We start from the raw sequence: 20,332 nt of genomic DNA on the forward strand, positions 1-20,332 counted from the left end.
GCAAATACAAGTAAATATGGATATATACACAATCTCCCCGATCTCTCTTCTTATACCAAATACAGCCAACTAAATATATTCTCTGCTCCTTGCTTCTGTTTGTTTAACAAAAGCTTGTCCTATCAGTACACAGACTTCAACCCCTTTCTTTTTTTCAGCTGTGTAGCATTCCACCATGGGGATATCCCTAGATTATCCAGTCCTCTGTAGAGGGACACGTGGGTTCCAAACTTCTGCTATCATGCTGCCATGAAAAACCACATACATCTTTGCCTACATGTGAAGACTCCTCTAGGGGTTAAATTCCCAGAACTGCTGCCCCACCTTTTCTTCCTGGAAAAATCTTATTCACCTTCTGACACCCATGGCCCAGAGAGCCAGACATAGAGGCATGTCCACAGAGCTACAGGAAGATGCCTGCCTTCTCTGTTGAGCTGGGAGCATCTTAAGGGTATAGATCCCTCCTATTTTTGACTCTATGTTCTCATTGAATAAATAACAAAAGAATAGATGCTGTTCAAACTTAGGTTCTTAAGAAACTCAGGGAGACAATTTCTCACAGGGAAGTACGCTCTTTCTCTAGGTACCAATTACTGTTTATCACTATGAAAGCTATATTTGTATTCAATCTAAAAATGAATAACCAGAACAGTGAAGGTTTTCAGAACACACAGCATATCCCAACAAACCACTCTTTTATATACAACTCATTCTGCAATTCCTTTCCTTAAAGCCAATTGTCTTAAGAAAAGTCTTGAATATGTGTGCATAAACTGCATTTTGACTGTTCTGATATTGATCTTACCGTCTTTTTAGAACATTAATGAAAGTCATCAAATGAGCAAGTACATAAGGGAAAACAGAGTTAGTACAACTCTATAGCTGCCTCAGTGTATAAAGAAGCAAAGTATGAGCAAACAAACATGTGAAATGGGTCTGAACCATTGTTCTATGTTTTAAAATGTATGTTTTCATTTAATCCTCTCCAAAACCAAACAAATTGCCCAGTTGTTACTATTATTATTTACAGTTTTAAGTTTGGAAACTGAGGCACAGAGAGGTTAAGAAATCTGTCCAAGGACACATAGCCAGCAAGCAGTAGAGCTAGAATGTGAAGTGAAGCAGTAAGCCTGGAGACTCCATGTCCTTCGTTTCAGCGCTGTTCCTTTGTTTGGGTACATATGTGTGTCATTTCCATGCTATATTATTTAAGAATGTGTTCATTTCTATTTCAGAAAACCCTAAGTAACTGTGGTTTGTTACAAATACAAGTTTATATCTCTCTCACATAAATAAAGGATAATGTTAAGCAGTCTTGGATTGTATTAATGTTCACAATCATCAGGAATCCAGGATCCTTATCAACATAGAGCTACTACCTCATGGCCCCAAATGTCTATGGAGCTCCAGCCACCACATCCACATTCCAGCCTATAGCAAGGAGGAAGGGGAAGTAAGTGTGTACTCTCTATCTTTATTACAGAAGCTGAACATGATACTTCCACTTTTAGTTCATTGGTCACAATTTTACCCCCTGGCCATACCGTTCCAAGGAAGGTTGGGGAAAATAGCCCTTGTTCTGTAATAGCATGCTAAAACTGTTGAGTTTTATTACTAAGGAAGAAGTAAAAAATGGATACTAAGAAATAACTAGCAGATACTACTACACTCAGTAATAGAAAAGCATAAATACATGGCACCCCAGTGTGAAAAGGAATTTTAAAATTCTCTAGTAAAGTGCTGATCTGATGCTTAAGTATTCAGGCCCGTTGGTTGTACCCCTCCCCCTTCATAAAAAGAGGTCTGAAGCTACCCATTCCATGTTTAGACAATGTTTCTATCAGTTGAGCTAAACACCCAATTGGCCCTATTTCAACTCATTAAGGCCCTTCAGGATAACTCTCAAATTGAAGTCCTCCTGCCCCGATAATTCAGATATTTGAAGAGTGCTACCAAGTCCCTAACCCCAGACCCCCTTCTCCAATCACCCACTGTGCTCTCCAATATACCTCTTCCGTCATCTCCTGGCACACTTGCAGTGCTCTTTAGGTGCCTTGTCCAGGACAAAAAGTCCTGGGAGTGGCCATACACAGTCAGAGGAGGATTACAACTTTCAGGTAATAGGCATCTACTGACATGTTTCTAGAAGGGCTTCTCAGATTGCTTTAGGATTTTTAACAATTGCTCCACACTTTTAACTCAGGAAGTGCTTACCACCTATTAAAGCTGCATATCCCCAACTCATTTTTTTTTTTTTTTGCAGTTGATTTTTTGGCTTTGATGTAGAACCATAAATGACTCCCTATTTTATCTTCTCCTATGTATAGGGTCTCTTGGCTTGATCCTACAAAAATCCTGAGTCTATCAATCAACAAATCATCTACCCCTCCTACCTCCGTCTAAAATTTTGGCAATATTTCTCTGTGCCTTCATTTATGTCACTGAGCAGATCATTGCGCAGAGCAAGGCCAAGGCCAATGCTGTATGATGCACCCCTGAAATCCTCCCTCCGGGTGACATTGATCCATTAAGCAGCCCTTTCTGTGGCAACAAGGAAAACTGGTTTAGAAGTGTGTTGCTGCCATAGCGACATCTAAGCAGGCAGCTAAGAGCCTTAGGGACTTGGCTGCTGGCAGCATCTGTTACCAGAGCTTTCCTTCACCAGTGAGAAGACTTCCCAGTCCCTCAGGAGCCAGGACCTGGCTGTCAGGAGATAGCACTCGTCCGTGCACTCATTCGCTTAGCATTCCTTTGTAAAACATACGAGTATTTGGAGGTTTTCTATTCCCAGAATGCTATGTCCTAAGAATAAAGGTCAACCAGACACATTGCCTGCTCTCAAGGAGCTTGTCTGTCTAATAGGTAGTGATGTTACAGCCAGGATGACTCTATTAAAACCCAAGTCAGATCATGCCACTCTCTGTTCAATATTTGGCAGTGGTTCCCATGTCCCACAGAGTAAAGGCTTGGGTCCTTCCCACAGCCCCACAGCCCCACAGCCTGACTATCCCACTTGGTCTGCCCTCCCACACTCTCCCCCTCCATTCTCCTTCCTTCTTCATTTCTCCACTCCAGCCACCTGGCCTCATTGTCAAACACATCAGATGGGTGTGTTTCTGCCATCCCACCTTTGTCTAAAACACTCTTCCCTCAACATCGACATGGCTCCCTGCATCCTTTCCTTCAAGTCTTTACTCAGAAATCACCTTCTCTAGGCACCCTATCTAAAATGTCAAAGATCTGGAATATTTCATGTCCTCCTTCCTGATTTACTTTCCTTCTTAGCTCATCCTCCTTTCTAATATTCTCTTATCCTACTTTTTAATCATTTCATTTTTATTTCCCCCACTAACATGTAAGCCTCTGAGAGCAGCAAGAAGCTTTGGACTTTTCTTTTTTCATCCAGAGCTCTTAAATTAGCGACTGATAAATAGAACGAACGAATGAATGAATATGCAATTTCAGTAAAATATGAGAAATCCTGTAAAGTAAGAATTCTGGGGTGCCATGTAAGCACATAGAAAAGGCCCCTAACCCAGTCTTGAGAGTGAACAGGCTGAAAACTGGAGGATGAGTCAGAGAAGGCCAGGTGAGGAGCTGAGGAAAAGTCGTTCCATGTGGGTGACCGTGACACAGTGGCCAAAGGCGGGCTGGGGCCAGGCGGAAGGATCCTGTGAACGATAATGTGCTTAGCATTCATCCAAGAAGGCGAGGAACTGGGGAAGCAAAAAGCAAAGCACCACAGCCAGACTTCTATTTCCAAAAAGCCCAAGCCTGGGCATATACTGGAGGGGAGTCAGGCTGGAGACTGCAGCTGGAAAAGTGGTTCAATAACCCACTGACAGAGAATAAGGGATGAATTAGGGCAGGGGCTAGCAAACACTTTCCATAAAGGGCCAGACAGTAAATATCAGGGCACATTTAACTCTGCCATTACAGCGAGAAAGTAGTCAAAGGGAGTATGCAAATAAAGGAGCAAGGCTATTTTTCCTTGAAATTGATTTACAAAACAGTTCAAGGCCAGATTTGGCCTGCAGGCTGGTGGTAGTTACAGCCTCCTGAATCAGGGTTTAAGGGAGAGAAATGAAGGTGCTGAGAGAGTGTTTAAGAGGTAGAGCTCCCTAACAGGTGATGAATCCTCTTTGACACAGGAAGAGGAGAGAGGAAAGAGGACCCCGGTGGGCACTAGGGCACCTGGCGACCTGGAGGAATAAATGCCCACATCCCAGAGTGGGGGTTGACCTGGGAGAATATGTCTCCATATGCTTGCAGTTTGAAACATCCCAGAAATCAGTGCAGAGCTGTGCACTGGGCAAGGGAAGAGCAGCCAAAGCTGTGAAAGAGAAAGGGTCTCCCAACAACCCTCCTCCCTGAGTGGGCCTGAGGTTATGCCTTGAATTTAGGGAGTCTTCCCATTGATGCCTTAGAGGAAATTTAAGGCGCTCTCTGACCTTTCCCTCTTTCCCAGCCACCCGCAGGCTCCTCCTCCACCTCCTCAGCCTGGTTCCCCTCAGCGATTCCTGAGTCTTCCCTTTCCCCTGAATCTTGTAGAAGGCGGATGATGCTGGGAGAAGGTGGCTCAGTGAGCCCCGCTGAGAATCAGAAAACAACAGGGTATGTGCATTTGGAGGGGACAGTTGCCAAAGAACAGGCTAACCCTGGAGGGGAGCTGTGTAAGAGGGAGAAATAGGGTACGGATCTTGGCTCTTCGTGAGATGAAGAGATGCCAAATTCTCTAACAGATGTGCCTAAGACAAATGAAGTTTAAAAAAATAGTTGTAAAGTCCAATAAAGCAAGATGCCAAGGGACTGAGCCGCTGGGCTCCATGGCTGACTGATCCCACCAGGGGTGGGCTCCCTTGCCAGTGAGGCAGCAGTCACTTCCCTGGACAGGCAGGTGGGGGCAGAAAGAGGGTCTGCTCCTCACGAGCACGTTCTCCAGAAGTGGCTCCTTTTCAACAGTTTTAAAGGTCAGATGCTGACGTGACAGTTGCTAAAACTATGATGAAAATGTTCACAGGAAGCATTGTGCAAGCGAACTCTAGAGACTCACAGTCTCCACAGGCAGACAGGACAGCCCTTTACATGGGCCTGCTCCGGACCATGCCAGGCACAGCTGTCACCCCATCTCATGAAGCCTCTCCCAGCCCCATGGCCCTCAGGTCAGAGACTGGCCTGAAGACAGACTGCCAGTTCGGGATGGTGAGAGGCACCCTGAATGGGCAGCAGAGCACGGGACCTGGGCCTGGAGCCAGCCATCTCCAGCAGGGGACTCTCAGAGCAGGTACCAGGACAGCTATGCTATGCAACGGGCTTGTGACTTCTGTCCCACAGACAGCCTTAGGGATTGCATGAACAAGCCCAGCCTCAGATGACCTTCCACTGTTGGCCAGGCGCTGAGAGAGCATGTTCAGCTCCCTGCACAACAGTAAGTGAATGTAAACGTGCACCACAAATTTTAAAATATATCAACAGAAAGGGTAAAATCAGACTCTGCTTGTCTTGGAATCCATTTTATGCTGTATAGGGTTCAAAAGGAATCTAGGTTCTGACGAAGCAGGCTACTTGCCTGAGCCCCATCCTCAGGGCGACAGGTCAAAACCTATTGCAACCCCATCCCCCGGGCCCTCTCGCCCACTGAGGCGCCAGCCCATTCTCTCTCCTGCCCCGCAGGCTTCCTCCTCCTCCACTTGCAGGGCTGCCCAAGGACCAGGCACAGGCTCCTTTACATGCAACAAGCTCCTGGAAGCCAGAGGCCTCCGGTGTTACACACCCTGTTCTACCGGCTTGATCTGTGGGGCTCCCAGCAAGGCTGGGAGCAGATCCAGGCAAGCAGGGCTTCTTCTCAACATCTGAGGAAATACTGGAACTTAACTCATTACTGCTCCCCGCACGCGAGCACGCACATACACCCCTCTTTCTATCTCTAATCCCATGTCCACCTCTGACTGGTTTGGGAGTGATTGATCAAGGCCCCAACTGCATTTCCACCAAGAACTCTTTTTACAGTCCTGTCATGCCACACAACTCCAGGGCCCCCGCGCACACTTGAGCATGTGGCGTCTTGGAGGTGGCAGTGCCCTAGTCTGGGGTTTTGTTTGTTTTGCTTGTTCAAACTCTGCGTGCTTCCCATTGGTTTTCAGGAACTCAGGTAACAGGAAGAGACCTGTGCTTGGACAACGAACCCAGGTGGCTGACACCAGCTTCCCCTTCTCCAGCTATATGATGTAGGTCCCATTCCTGCAAGGGAAGCTTCCAGAACAGGCAGTTTTCCTGGTGTTGACTGTAGTTATGGCCTCTGAGCAGCTGCAGCAGCATCAGTGGATGTTGGGACCTGCACTGGTACCTTGTGGGGACTGAGACAGTTGCAGATCACCAGGCCCAGCTAGAACTGCAGGACAACCTCAGAGCACTCTCCAGGTCCTCAGTCACTCACGAGGCCATGCGGGGCTGCGACTCTGCAGACGGAGACCCGGCAGGCCCACCTGGTGACCCCCTTCTGCAGGCACCGTCCTGTTAGGTGAGCTGAATGGGGTAGAAGAGAAAAGTCAAAAGTCAATGCAGCCAGAACCCAGCACTATCTGAAGCTGCGAGAGGGATTGCCAGACTTGGGCTTCCACTGGAGCAGATGCTTCATGGCCAGCTACTTATTTCCAGATGCAGTTTCAGCCAAACAGACCTTCATACCTCCGCGACTCATAGCCAAACCTCAACCCCATACCTGGTCCTAAACAAACCTCATCCATAAAGCCACTCTGCCTCTGTTGAATCAGTTGTGTGACCATGTGCTCGTCATTAACCTCTCTGTGTATCCATTTCCAGAGCAGTTAAACAGGATGATGCAAGCCCTCACCTTGACGTTTGCTGGAAGCACAGGGAGAGTGGCTGCCCCACGTGAGAAGCTGATCAGCATTTGTGGTGGATATGAGGACTCTTTTGGCCCTAAAGAGGCAAAGACCTCACACACTCAGATTCAGCACCTTCCTTCCCATCCTCCTGAAAGAGGAAACACCTCCAAACATAAAAAGTGGGAGAAAGAAACTGAAGGCATTTTCTTCTTTCCATTTAGAACCACTATAGCCTAGCCAGGTGTTAAAAGGGTGGGTGCCAGGGGCTGGGGTGGAGGTGGGGAGGAGTGGAGGGAATGGGCAGTTAGTGGTTTTTTGTTTGTTTGTTTTTAACTTTATTATTGATCTATTTTAAAACAATGTATAATTGACATATAACATAATATTAGTTTCAGGTGTACAAGGAACATTAACGAAAATTTTTATTGGATGTATTTGGCCAACAGTGGTTAATAAAATTATATAGGTTTCAGGTGTACAGTTCTATAATACAGCATCTGTATATTGTATTGTGTGTTCATCACCCCAAGTTAAGTCTCTTTTTGTCACCACTTATCCACCCTTTAACTCTCTCCTATCTCCCCTAACCCCTTTCCTTCTGTTAATTACCATACTGTCATTTGTGTCTGAGGGCTATTTGTTTTTCTCTGACTGGCTTATTTTACTTAGCATAATATTCTCTAGGTCTATCCATACTGTCACAAAAGTTGAGATTTCCTTCTTTTTTTTTCGGCCAAGTAGTATTCTATTGTGTAAATGTACCACCATTGTTTTACCCAGTCATCACTGATGGGCACTTGGGCTGCTTCCAAATCTTGGCTATTGTAAATAATGCTGCAATGAATGTAGAGGTGCATAATAGTCTTTCAAATTAGTGTTTCTTTGGATATATTCCCAGAAGTGGAATCTCTGGGTCATAAGGAAGTTCCATTTTTAATTTTTTGAGGTAACTCCTTACTGCTTTCCACAGTCCACAAACAATGAATAAGGGTTCCTCTTTCCCTACATCCTCGCCAGCATTCATTGTTTCTTGATTTACTGATGACAGCCATTCTGACAGGTGTAAGGTGGTATTTCATTGTGGTTTTAATTTGCATTTCTCTAATGATTAGTGACATTGAGCATCTTTTTATATGTGTGTCGGCCATTAATATGCCCTCTTTGGAGAAGTGTCTATTCAGATCCACTGCTCATTGTTTAATTGGATTGTTTGGCTTTTTTGGTGCTGAGTTTTATAAGTTCTTCATAAATTTTGGATATGAACCCCTTATCAGATGAATTGGTGAATTCAGTGGGTTGTCTTTTCATTTTCCTGAAACTTTTGTTTGTTTTGCTTGGCAAAAACTTTTAGTTTGATGTAGTCCCATTTGTTTATTTTTTTTCTCTTGTTTCTCTTGCTTGGGGAGATATATCGGAAAAAATATTGTTATGAGCAATGTCTGAGATTTTACTGCCTATGTCTTCTTATAGGATTTTGATGGTTTTGAGTCTTACATTTAAGTCTTTAATTCATTTTGAATTTATGCTTTCTTATAGTGTAAAATGGTGGTCTAGTTTCATTTTTTGCACATATCTAATTTTCCCTACACCATTTATTAAAAAGACTGTCTTTACTCCATTGTATGTTCTTGCCTCCTTTGTCAAACATTAATTGACCATAAAAGTATGGGTTTATTTCTGGGCTCTCTATTCTATTGCATTGATCTATATGTCTGTTTTTATGTCAATACCATGCTGTTTTGATTACTGTGGACTTGTACTATAGTTTGATATCAGGTAGTGTGATTTCTCCAACTTTGTTCTTCTTTCTCAAGACGGTTATGTCTATTTGAGGTCTTTTGCGGTTCCATATAAAATTTTGAAATATTTGTTCTAGTTCTGTGAAATTTACCATTGATATCTTGATAAGAATTGCATTGGCTCTATAGATTGCTTCAGATAGTATGGACATTTTAACCATGTTAATTCTTCCTATCCAGGAACACGGTGGATGCTTCCACCTATTTGTATCTTCTTCAATTTCTTTCTTCAGTGCCTTATAATTTTCTGAGTACAGGTCTTTTACATCTTTGATTAAATTCATTTCTAGGTATTTTATTATTTTTTGATGCAGTTGTAAATGGGATTATTTTCTTAGTTTCCCTTTCTGATAGTTTATTACTCATATATAAAAATGCCCATGATTTCTGGATATTAATTTTGTATCCTGTTACTTTACTGAATTCATTTATCAGCTCTAGTAGTTTTATTGGTGGAATCTTCAGGGTTCTCTACATGCAGTATCATGTAATCTGCAAATAGTGACAGTTTTACTTCTTCCTTGGGGACAGAGTTTCAGTTTGGGAAGATGACAAAGATCTTCTGGAGATGGATCATAGTGATGGTTACACAGCCATGGAATGTGCTTAATGTTGCTGAAGTACACACTTCAAAATGGTTAACCTAAGTTCTTTATTATGTGTATTTGGTAAAAATACTACCTAAAAAATAAAATAAATGGGAGAAAACAAATAACTCTACAAAATTAAGAGGTAAGCAGTGCAGCACGGACCATGAGATCCTGCAAGGTTACAACTTCACGGAAGAGGTAAAGCTCGTGTGGCTGTCCGTCCCCCCTCAACAAGTTGTGAAGTACAGACTAAATGGTGCGTCAAGGCCAGCAAAATGTAAAGGCCATCTCAAACTCTAATGTATCTATGAGAGTCAAGGGCCAGGTCATCACTAAAACATAGCATGGTATGGTTGGCATGACCATAAATATCTATCCCAGGACCCCGTTCTTTTGAGAGTGAAGGGACACTATTGATAATCTCAGGGGACAATGGCATGTAGTCACATGTAATGTAGAGGAAAGAGCCCAAACTTGGGAATCAGGTAGACCTAGGTTCAAGATCTAGCTTGAGCACTTGAGCAAATTACTTTTTGTCTCTGAGCCTCAGTTTCCCTACCTATAAATTTCTATCTCATGAGGTTATTTTGAGAATCAAAAATAAGCTGTGTAAAACTCCCAGTCTAGGATCTGGCACTCCTTGAATATTACAAGCCTATAATCTCTTACCTGCAATTCTGAAATCTAAAAAGCTCTGAAAATGGAAAGCTTTCTGAACTCATTTGGTGGCAAAACCTGACTGCAACCAATGAGTAGCTATTTAGAATATTTATCTCACTTAGCGTAATTTATTCTTATGCTTCTCTGCAGAAATATTAACATGTTTGGTGACAAGGTTGGCTTCAGTTCCTTCTGTGAGTGGATTATCCTCCTAAAGTCCAAACTTTCTGTATAGGTTGGAAGGATGAGGACTCTAGTTATAGATGCAGTGTCCTATATAGATTTAAATCTCTTGCTACTTATAAAGTTATGAAGTGCTATAATGTTATATTAAGTGAAAATGGCATGTTTAGTTTTCTAAAAAGCAATATGTAAAATAATGTGTATTATGTTTTAAAAAGATGGGTACACACGTAAGCTTATCAGTGCACAGACCACATGGAGAAGCATTCTTGAAGGTGGAAAGTGACTCTGGAAACAAGGAAACTGAGGTGGGGGAAAGGAAAACTAATGTTACGTTGTGTACACTCTTACTCATGTTAAATTTTTATTCCACATTTACAATACATTTTTAAACATTACATTAAAGTTAAAAAACACTTGACACCCATTAGGATGGCTATTACTTAAAAAAACAGTAACCAAAAACAAGAAGCATTGGCAAGGGTATGGATAAAAGGGAACCCTTGTGGACAGTTGGTGGGAATGTGAAATGGTGCAGCTATGGAAAAACATTTCACAGTTCCTCAAGAAATTAAAAGTAGAACTACTATGTGACCCAGCAATCCCACTTCTGGGTATACCTAAAAGAATTGTATCCCATGTTCATAGCGGCATTATGTGAATTATAAAAATACATACAATGGAATGTTAGCCTTAAAAAGAAAACTTGACACATGGATGAACCTTGAAGACATTATGCTAAGTGAAATAGGCCAGTCACAAAAATGCATGGTTCCACTGACGTGAAGTTCCTAGAGCAGTCAAATGCATAGAGACAGAAGGCAGAAGGCTTGTTGCCAGGGGTGGAGGAGGGGACGGGGAGTGAGGGTTTAACGGGCACAGAGTCTCAGTTTGGGACGGTGAGAAAGGCCTGGAGAGGGCTGGTGGGGAGGCTGCACAGCAAAGTGAGGGTACATAATGCCACTGCACTGCACACTTAAAAATGGCTACGACGGTAAACTTTATGTTGTGTATTTTACAATTAGAAATAAAGCTAAAAGAAAATTCCTCTCATCACATATCCGCTTGGCTATGCCTCTGCCACTTGTGCTGAACCTTTCCATGAACTGTGCAGGCGGCAGGCCGTACCAGTTCAGGGACTTCTGAGTAATACATGAGTCAGAGGAGGGTGGCCGGGGAGGGCCCCTCTCGGGCTCTGCGGGCCCTGCTGACCACGGAGTGCTCTTTGGGAGGGCTGGTTTGGGAGGGCAGGTGCTGGGCTTGAGTCTGACAAGGACCAGGCTGGTGGCATCAAGGCCTAAATATAGGCTGCCTGGAGATGGGGCCTGGCTATGACAAGGGTCAGGCTCCTTACCACACCCCACAGAGTCATTGCAGGATGCTCTGGATGAAGCCATGGGAGTTCCCAGTGGCCAGTTTCTTTTTGAAAGAAGTCAGTTCCCCAGCCCAGCCCTCCTCCCCAAAATCTAGAGGTGAATAAAGGAGAATAAGAAGATCCACTTCTTTCCTTAATACTTCGACACCCAAATTTCTCTTTTTATCTTTTCAGTCTTCTTTTCTTTTTTAAGTTAAAGGAAGGGACTTTCTGGCTGAGTAGAGCATTTTGACCATTTCTGTACATCTCCTAAGCAATTCCAGTTTTATTTCTGGGTTTCTCCTTGCCAGTAAAGCGCAGCTCACTTTGAGGCTCAGACTCTAAGTGTCCCCGGCGCAAGGAGGCTCACCCACAGGCTCTAAGTGACATTGAGCAAACTGGGTTCCAGAACTTCCTACATGTAGTTCCCATGATTTCCCTGGGTTTCAGGTCTATGAAGTGGGCCGGTGCCCTCAAAGGTTCTGTGTCTTTATCAGTTAGAACAGTGCCCAGCCAGGGACTTTACAGAGGAAATGCAATGTGGGAGCTGGTTACAATGATGTTGGAAGAGCCAAGATGCCACTCTCGGGAAGAAGTAACAGCAGGAAGTTTCCATGCACCCCAGGTTTGGGAGGGGTGGTCTGGTGGAACTGGGACCATGGAGGGGGGCTGTCCAGTAGCAACACATGTACAGAAGATCATTGTTAGAGACCCTGCCCCACTCAGGGCCAGTTGGTACTGAACAGCCTGGTGTTCCTGTTCTTCTAACCCTCTAATTGGTCCTCATTGATTCCCCCCTGCACCCGGGGCTGAAGCCAGGCAGAAGTCAGGAGGCCAAGGATCCCGGGAGATGTAGTTTGCAAAAGGCACACTGCTGTGTTCCACAGAGGGCGGGGGACTTTCAGGCAGAAAGCCAGCAAGTCCAGCCATGGCTGCTGCAGTCCCCCAACCTCAGAGGGGATTTTTCCACTTTTTTTGTTTTGTCTTGGCATTTCTGTTTCAGATGCCAAATTTACAAAGGAATTGAATTAAAGTCAGACAGAACAGCTTCAAAGCTTACACTGGCCAGGCCAACCCATCACTTCTGAAACCCCCAAAGTGGATACGTGTCCTCTGGCTCACCTCTTGCCAGACTGAGCGTCCCCCTGACTAACACCTTGGCCCCATGCAAGGAGCAGGCTGTGCCAGGCAGGTGTGAAATGCGGCTGGATTCAAGCCGGCACTGGGAGAGGAGGAGGTAGTGTAACAGGTTTCCACACCACCTGGAGAAGTAGGAACATTAATTCCTCCACCAGGGCTGGGCTTCCAGGTACAGAGAGCAGAGGTCACTGTAGTCCAAAGGGCTGAGCATAGATTAGGCACTCAATTGTTCTTTGTTTAGTTCAGCTGAGGACCCAACCTCGTGTGACCTGGAGCCAAACACCTTCTGAGGATCCAACCTGCTTTACAAGACAAGGAAGACAAGACGGAAGCCGTCACACAGGATTCTGAAAGGTGAATGCACAATGAGGCCATGCCCAGCATTCGCAGCATGCCCTTCCTCTGAGGCACTTTCTTCCGTATGACCGCATTAGCTCTGGAAACCATCCTTGTGAGGGAAAGGGAGGGCCTTTGATCCTCATGTTCCAGAGACAGAAACCCAGGCACGGAAAATACACAAGGATCAGTATAGTGGCATTGGATTGAAGGCCACCTGAGTGTCAGCCTCGACATTTCTACAGAACCAAGGACCAGTTACCTCCTAAGCCCAAGTACAGTTAAGGAACATCTGTAGGGTGATGTGTTTTACCCATTAAGTCAAGAAAAAAGAGAAGGGATGAATGAAAAGACAAGGGAGCAAAGGGACAAGGAAGGGGAGTGAAAGCAGAGAGCAAGAAAGGCCCAGTGATGGGCATGTCAGAGAGGAACACAGCACTTAGGGGCCGCTCCGCCGCCAGCCCGAATTACAGCTGTCAGAGAACCTCGCTTTACAAGGGGGTTTGCGCAGCTTTAAAGGGATGCCTCCCACCATCCCTCAGCTCACTGGAAATTCACTAAGGTTCTAAAGAGCCACTCCCCTTGTTTCTAATCTGAGGTAGCTCCCATTATCAGTGGGGCCCTTTTCCTCCCCTCAGGGCTCAGTTTGTGACACCTGAAGTCTTGTTCCCTATACTGTAAAGTGCTATTGTGTAAGGCGGGAGAACAGATACTCCTGTGGGTGTGCTGCAGCTCCGGTGTGCTTATCTGCCCCTGAACAGTGGAAGGCTTTCTCCTGGTGTCTGTCGCCTTCCTTTAGGGTAGCAAGGGTCCTCTTGTTCCCACCGGCAGCATACCTGGGCTCTTGTTAAAGACAAGCCCTCACAGAAGTTGAGCAGATGTAGTTTCCCAGGCAGGCCAAGCACCGGGGAAAATGCAACTAAAGAGTCTGGCTTGTACAAGGCCTTACACTCTCCCCAACTCTGACAATCACTCTCCCAGTCACACCGAAAGGAGCATGGGATTCTGGCTGAGTCCTTTGCTAAAATAAGAACTATCTTCTCTTCTAGCTTAGACATCTCAACACACACCACGAGATCCAGAAACACAAGTTCCACTATTGCTAATTTTCAATCCAAGGGGTTTTCCAGATAGCAGAGCTTTATTATAGAGAAGCTTCCTCCACCACAGGCAGGGCTGCAGCAGTGAATCCAGGCACCCAAAAACCAGTGACTGCTTACCATGCAGTATGCCCACCCCACTGTTTGCCACCACAGAAATCTGCCCGCGATCTCAGGGCTGCAATCACTACTCTCTGCTTGGAGTGTGCAGGGAAAATGCCATTTATTTTCTGATTAATGTGTCTCTCTCAGCCCTCAGAGTCGGTAAACAAACAAGTTGTCCTGGGAGCAAACACCTCCCTTTCAGCATCTCTCGGTTTCTGAGCCACAGCTCAGCAATGAGGCCACCAGCCTTCCATCAGGCTGTGTGCGGCAGGGACACTGTTGGCCCTCTGAGTCTTACTGTGGCACTTTGAGGATGACAAGCTATTGACAGGAACAGGTGCTCATAATTCAGCAGAACCCACCCGAGGCTTATTGTACTTTCCTACAAACCTCTTGATTTAGGAGAGAAAACGCCTGGCTCCTCTCAGGCTGGCTGTAAACATCTCAGTCTGGATCTGCTGAGGTGGGTTGCTAAATTTCGTTGCCAGTTTCCATGCCATGTGATGGTGTGTGATGGGCCAGCTCACCCTGTGAGTTAGCCAAGGGGTTTTAAATAAATGCTTTCTGACGGAAAGGATGATAAAGATTCCTGTTATTCACCAGCGAGCCGGGAGAGTGGGCTGGTCTGGGTTTTACCACTGAGCTGCTGCGGGGTTGTTAATCTCCTGAGCTCCCTCACCACTTCCCACCAGCTAGTAAGAGAGGCTCAGGGCGCCTGTGGAAAGAGCTCCAGCCAGTTCAAGAGGCCTTCAGCAGCCCGCTCTGTCCTAGGTCTCTGTGACCTTGGGACACGAATAGCTCTGCGGGCCAGCCTCAGCTTCTCTGTCAGGAAAGTGGAACTATTCACAAAAGATCAAGAAGGCAGTGAATGCTCAGAGATTTTGGGAAGCATGAGATAGGTATACAAACTCAGCAGTGTGCGTGGAAGCATCTGCCAGACGCCGGACAACAAGCACCACAAAAACAGAATTATTCTTGCTCCTAGCCTTGAAAATGCCAACAGAAATAAAATGAGGCTGATTGTAGTTGTATTCTCCCTGATTATTTCCTTATGAGACCCTCCTGTCAATGAATACTTACTCTTCCGTCTAAAGTTATTCAGTGTCGTCTGAGAAACAGGGGCATCCGCCTCACCTGGTACCCTGTGGGAAATGCAGGGTCTCAGGGAGCCTGAGCCTGAATGGGCTGCTTAACAAACTATCCAGGTGATGCACATATATTTTAAATTTTAGGAAGCTGTGGTCTAAAGCAGTGTTTGTCAAACTGTAGCCCATATCAGAATTCCCAGGAAAGCTTGCTAAAATATCACTGGGCCCCCACCTGCAGAGTTTCTCACCCAGTAGGTCTGACACTGCATTGGATAATTTACCTGTCTACCAGCTTCCCTGGTGCTGATAATGCTGCTGATCCAGGGACCACTCTTTGAGAACCACTGGTAAGTATTCCTCGTGGCAGCTGTTTCGTGATACCTTACTTCCCAGGTGCCAGAGGGTGCATCATCTTTCCTTTCTCTACCCTGGCCCTCTCAGTCCCTGGAATTACTCTATTCCTCTCTGAATGTCTTAATTCCTAACTCTTAAATCATTTTTGAGCTCTTGAATTTAGTCCATATTCCTTTATCTCTCTTTCGCTAGGAAATTCTGCATTAAACATGGCAAACCAGAGTTCCTGCTGTGCAAAAAAGGGAGGGTTTTATGAAAATCCTACTTTTTTCCCCCATGTTGTTCTAAAATTCCACTTGTGTTTCAACCAGAGTGATGCTGCTGGTGGATAAGGCACGTGTCATAACATAACTACCACAGGATAACCGAGTTCAGTTACTACATCACACCAACAATATAGTGACACATTTCATTAAAACAAGCAATGCTGAAGAATAAAAAATTCAAAGCGAAAGTCAACTTTTGTGTCCCCACCATCCCGACCCCTATTCCATTCTCCCCCCAGAGCTAATGAATGCCAGCAGTGATGTGTGAGTTCTCCTGCGCCTTCATGTGTGCATATGCACACAACTACAGGCAGATAGATGTATAGATACATCTGTATATATTTACATGATCAATCCATAAATATTATTCCACAACTTCCTTTTATTACTTAAGAATGTTTCTTAGAGATCCTTTAAAATAAATAAATACACTCTACTTCATTCTTTTTAAAACTACATGGCTATATTCCATAGTATAGATATATCATAGTCTATTTGCCCATTCTATTGATGGCCATGTATGTTATTTCTAATATTTTGCTATTACCAACAATAGTAAGCTAGCATTCTCATGAGACTCAACAGAGATGTGGCCTCCAAACAGATTGTATTAATTTACACTACCCCCAGGCACTTTCAGAACATTTATTTCTAACCTCCTCCTCAATGCTGGCTATTACCAGTCTTTTACATTTTTACCAATATATTGTGGATATCTCATTATCTAAATTTGCATTTACTTGATTACCATTTGAGGTTTAAATATCTTTTCAAAATATTATCAGCCACTTTACTTTCTTTTTCATGGATTACTTATTCAGGTTCTCTGTTCTTTTTCTGTTGGGTTGGTGATCCATTTCCAAGTCTCTCACTTGACTTTTCATAACTTTATTTTAGTTTTTCCACATAGAAACTATTAGCTTTTGTATAATCTATAATGCAATTTATACTGAATCCATGCATTGCTAAAAATCTGATTCTTCTAATCTGCATTATTCAGAGGAGAAATAATCTCTTGGACATGAATGAAAAGAACTCGGGAGAGGGAATGATAAGTAAACTTAGTAGGAATATAAAGGCATCACATACCTCCTGCTTTCCTCTTCTTCATTCTAGCACCTGTATCTTTTGACATGAACTTTTGGTTTGGAGATTTGTGTGAAAGTCTTCAAAGAAATCAGAGGTAGCTGCTATTGGGAGATGATTCTCCATGGGTCCCTCATGCTTCTGCACATTTTCCAGCCAAAGGCAATGACTACCTTTGTTTCAGGTGAACAGCCTTGTAAGCCAGAGATAGTGCTTCCCTCTGGAGCACAGAGATGGTTTGTTTGCTGTTCTGTATAATAAAGATAATATGTTCCCTCAGTAAAGATTGGCAGGTTTGCTTACTGTCCATTACAAAAGATTGGTGTTTCCTAGACTCGGGCTTCTCTCCTGCAACACACCTATGTGTGTAGAGGTGTCATTTGGCCCTGTCTGCCTACCCTATGGAAACTGGGCCTTGGGAATCAACACAAAAAAAATGATGGTACTCTTGTCACTACTGTTGCTATGACTATTAAACTGTCCTTTGTCTCTAACCCAGGAGTCTCATCCCAACATCCATAGACCTGTCACAGGCTCACTTATTAACTTTGCAAGTAAGTAAAATCTCAGAACCTTCACAGTTCTTGACAGTCACCATGTAATGATGAAAGATTTAAATTCTTCACAAACTCAACGCTTGTTCCAGTCAGATTTATCTGCCTGCAATACGAAAGTCACCCAATCAAATTCCTTCTCTTAAGCCAAACAGTCCTTAAATGGTTAAGACAAACCTGTTGTAAAAAATTTTTATATTTTGTATATAATTACTGCAGGCCTAATATTCAAAGAGTTTTAGTGTAAAGTAGATTTATTTTGTGCTGCTCTAGGGTATGAACTGTAGGGCATAAAAATTTCAGCCCGATCTGTAAGGTAAAACAAATCCTAACAATTAGAGTTATCCAACAGTGAACAAATTCTGAGGAAATAAGCTCACTGCTGACTGAGATGACTACTTATTGAACCTCTACATGGTGAGGAGACTAGACTAGATGATTACAAAGATTCCCTCATTGTTTCAGTGGATCATCTAATCAGTTTGTTCTCATACCATGTAATGGAGAAAGTGAGATGGGAGAGTCAACCCAGAAGCCTGCAAGTGTATGACCGTCATGAGTTCAATGTCTAGTGCTCAGTCTTGTAGAAACTCAGTCAAGTCTCATTCAGCCAGAAGTGATTTGGTGCTGGAGAACGGATTCATTCTAACCAACTTCACCAGGAGCCTGATTTATGAACTAGGGAGCCAATGCCTTAATTTTAAAGCAAATGTCAAACTTTTATAATGATTATAATTTCTAGTCCAATATATAGTGCACCCTATCCCTTCCCAGCTGCTAAGTACTAATGAAACAGAATAATAACTAGCCCTGGCTGGTGTTGCTCAGTGGACTGAGCCCAGGCCTGCAAACCAAAGGGTCACTGGTTTGATTCCCAGTCGGGGCACATCCCTGGGGTGCAGGCCAGGTCCCCAGTAGGGGCCACATGAGAAGCAATCATACATTGATGTTTCTCTCCCTCTTTCTTCCTCCCTTCTCCTCTGTCTAAAAATAAATATATAAAATTTTTAAAAAAATAACAAGATGTTTGTCTGGTACACCACACCAAGCAAAAGGGATTGACTGACTCAGAGCTTACTTTATCTGATGGGATGTGTTAGATAGTTACATTAGAGGCTGATGAAAAATCTCTTTCACAGCGGAGAATACACTTTTTTAGTGACCAGGATGTTCTTATTCACTAAACACAATGTCTCCTTTGACAGTCCTGGAAATACAAAACGTTTCTTAGCTTCATCCTCCCGTTGTAGATCCTATGAGGCTCATCATCCTGCTGCTGGCACTTTGTAACAGGTTTGTGCATAGCAACAAGTTTACACAGTTGTCAATCCCTTTTTATATTGGCTGCTTCTTGCAGCTATCTAAGGAAATATCTTAATTTCACCAGTAATAAAAATGTGGGGCTCTGACCGGTGTGGCTTAGTTGGTTAGAGCATCATCCTATAACCAAAAGGTTGCGGATTGGATTCCCAGTCAAGGTGCTTATGGAAGGGAACCATTTGATGTTTCTCTCTCATATTGATGTTTGTCTCCTTCTCCCTTTTTCTCTCTCTAAGAGCAATGACAAATGTCCTCCGGTAAGGATGAGAGAGAAATAGAGAGAGAGCATGCACATGAGAATCTGTAAACTTAGCTTCAATGTACATGGTTACTTCTATAAACTTCAGTCTCTTCATTTGCACTTATGGTTAAAGTACTTGTCCATAAAAGATACTTCGATAACATCTAAATGCCAAAAAAGTTGTAAAGTAAAAATTGTAATAACTGTAGATAATAACAGCATACATTCCATGTTACAACTGATGGCTTTCTTGCAGACAGCTCATCCTGTGTGATATGGGGGTAAGGGGGATGGGTTGAGGGTATTATTAACTTTTAGCTTTCAATTCCAATTAGTACTTTTTAAAATATCTTGCCCTGCATTCTCATTCCCATCTTATTTTTGAGACCCCTGGCTGTCTCTGTAATGGTATGTGTTGGAAAAAAAAGTATTTTTCATGCAATGCAAAAGGCAAATTGTATGAAAAATTGTGTATAGAAGGTTGTTCTCTACAGAAGTGTGTTATAATGGGAAGAACCTGTCGTAATGAGCAGAATTTCTCATGAGTTCATCCTGGACTTTTCACTGTGAACAGGATGTACAGTCAAAGAAGGTCAATGAGACATAGCAAAGAGAGAAAGGGATTTGCCGGCAGCGAAACTGCCTGGGCAGCAGAGTGGGCGGCTAGGAAGCAAGGACTGTTACATTTAGCACCGCAGACAAGCTTTCGGAGATTAGCCTTGCAGATCCCAGACAAGGACATGCCCCGACTGCTCCAGGAAAGATGGCCCACTCCCAGTACTTGGCTATTTTCATTTTGATCACGGTGCCCTGGCTAGAACAAGGGAACTCAGAAGTGCATCAAAAAAGAGAAGTGACCCAAATTCTTTTAAAGTTAAAAGATTTCAATTCAAAGGAAGGTAAAGGGCATGGCTTTTAATATTCCCAACTTATTCATTCATTTTCCATGGCGAAAACCACCAGTCTTACTCAGCAATCCACTAACTGAAGTTGAAACCTGAAGTGTAAAAAGTTCCATGTTGACAAAGTTTTGCATCAGCTGCTGGTGCTAAACAACATGTAAAAACGTGTAGCTTAATTTTAGGTTTATAATAAATATGTGTTTTTCCAAACCCGCTCAGGAGCACAGGCTGTCACAAGGTACAGGTGCGCCCTGAAATCAGACACTACCATCTTGCTAAAATGTGCAAAGGGCCAGAACTAAGCAATCCATCATGTTTTTATGTTCTTGTGAATTTTCTTAAGAAGTATGAAAGTGCCCCAACTAAATCTTTCAGTCAACTTCTCCTGTGCACATATTAAGCCAGA

The sequence above is a fragment of the Pteronotus mesoamericanus genome, unplaced genomic scaffold, assembly GCF_021234165.1.
Source record: "Pteronotus mesoamericanus isolate MK-2021 breed Mesoamerican mustached bat unplaced genomic scaffold, CSHL_Meso_final scaffold_31, whole genome shotgun sequence".
Classification (NCBI taxonomy): domain Eukaryota; kingdom Metazoa; phylum Chordata; class Mammalia; order Chiroptera; family Mormoopidae; genus Pteronotus; species Pteronotus mesoamericanus.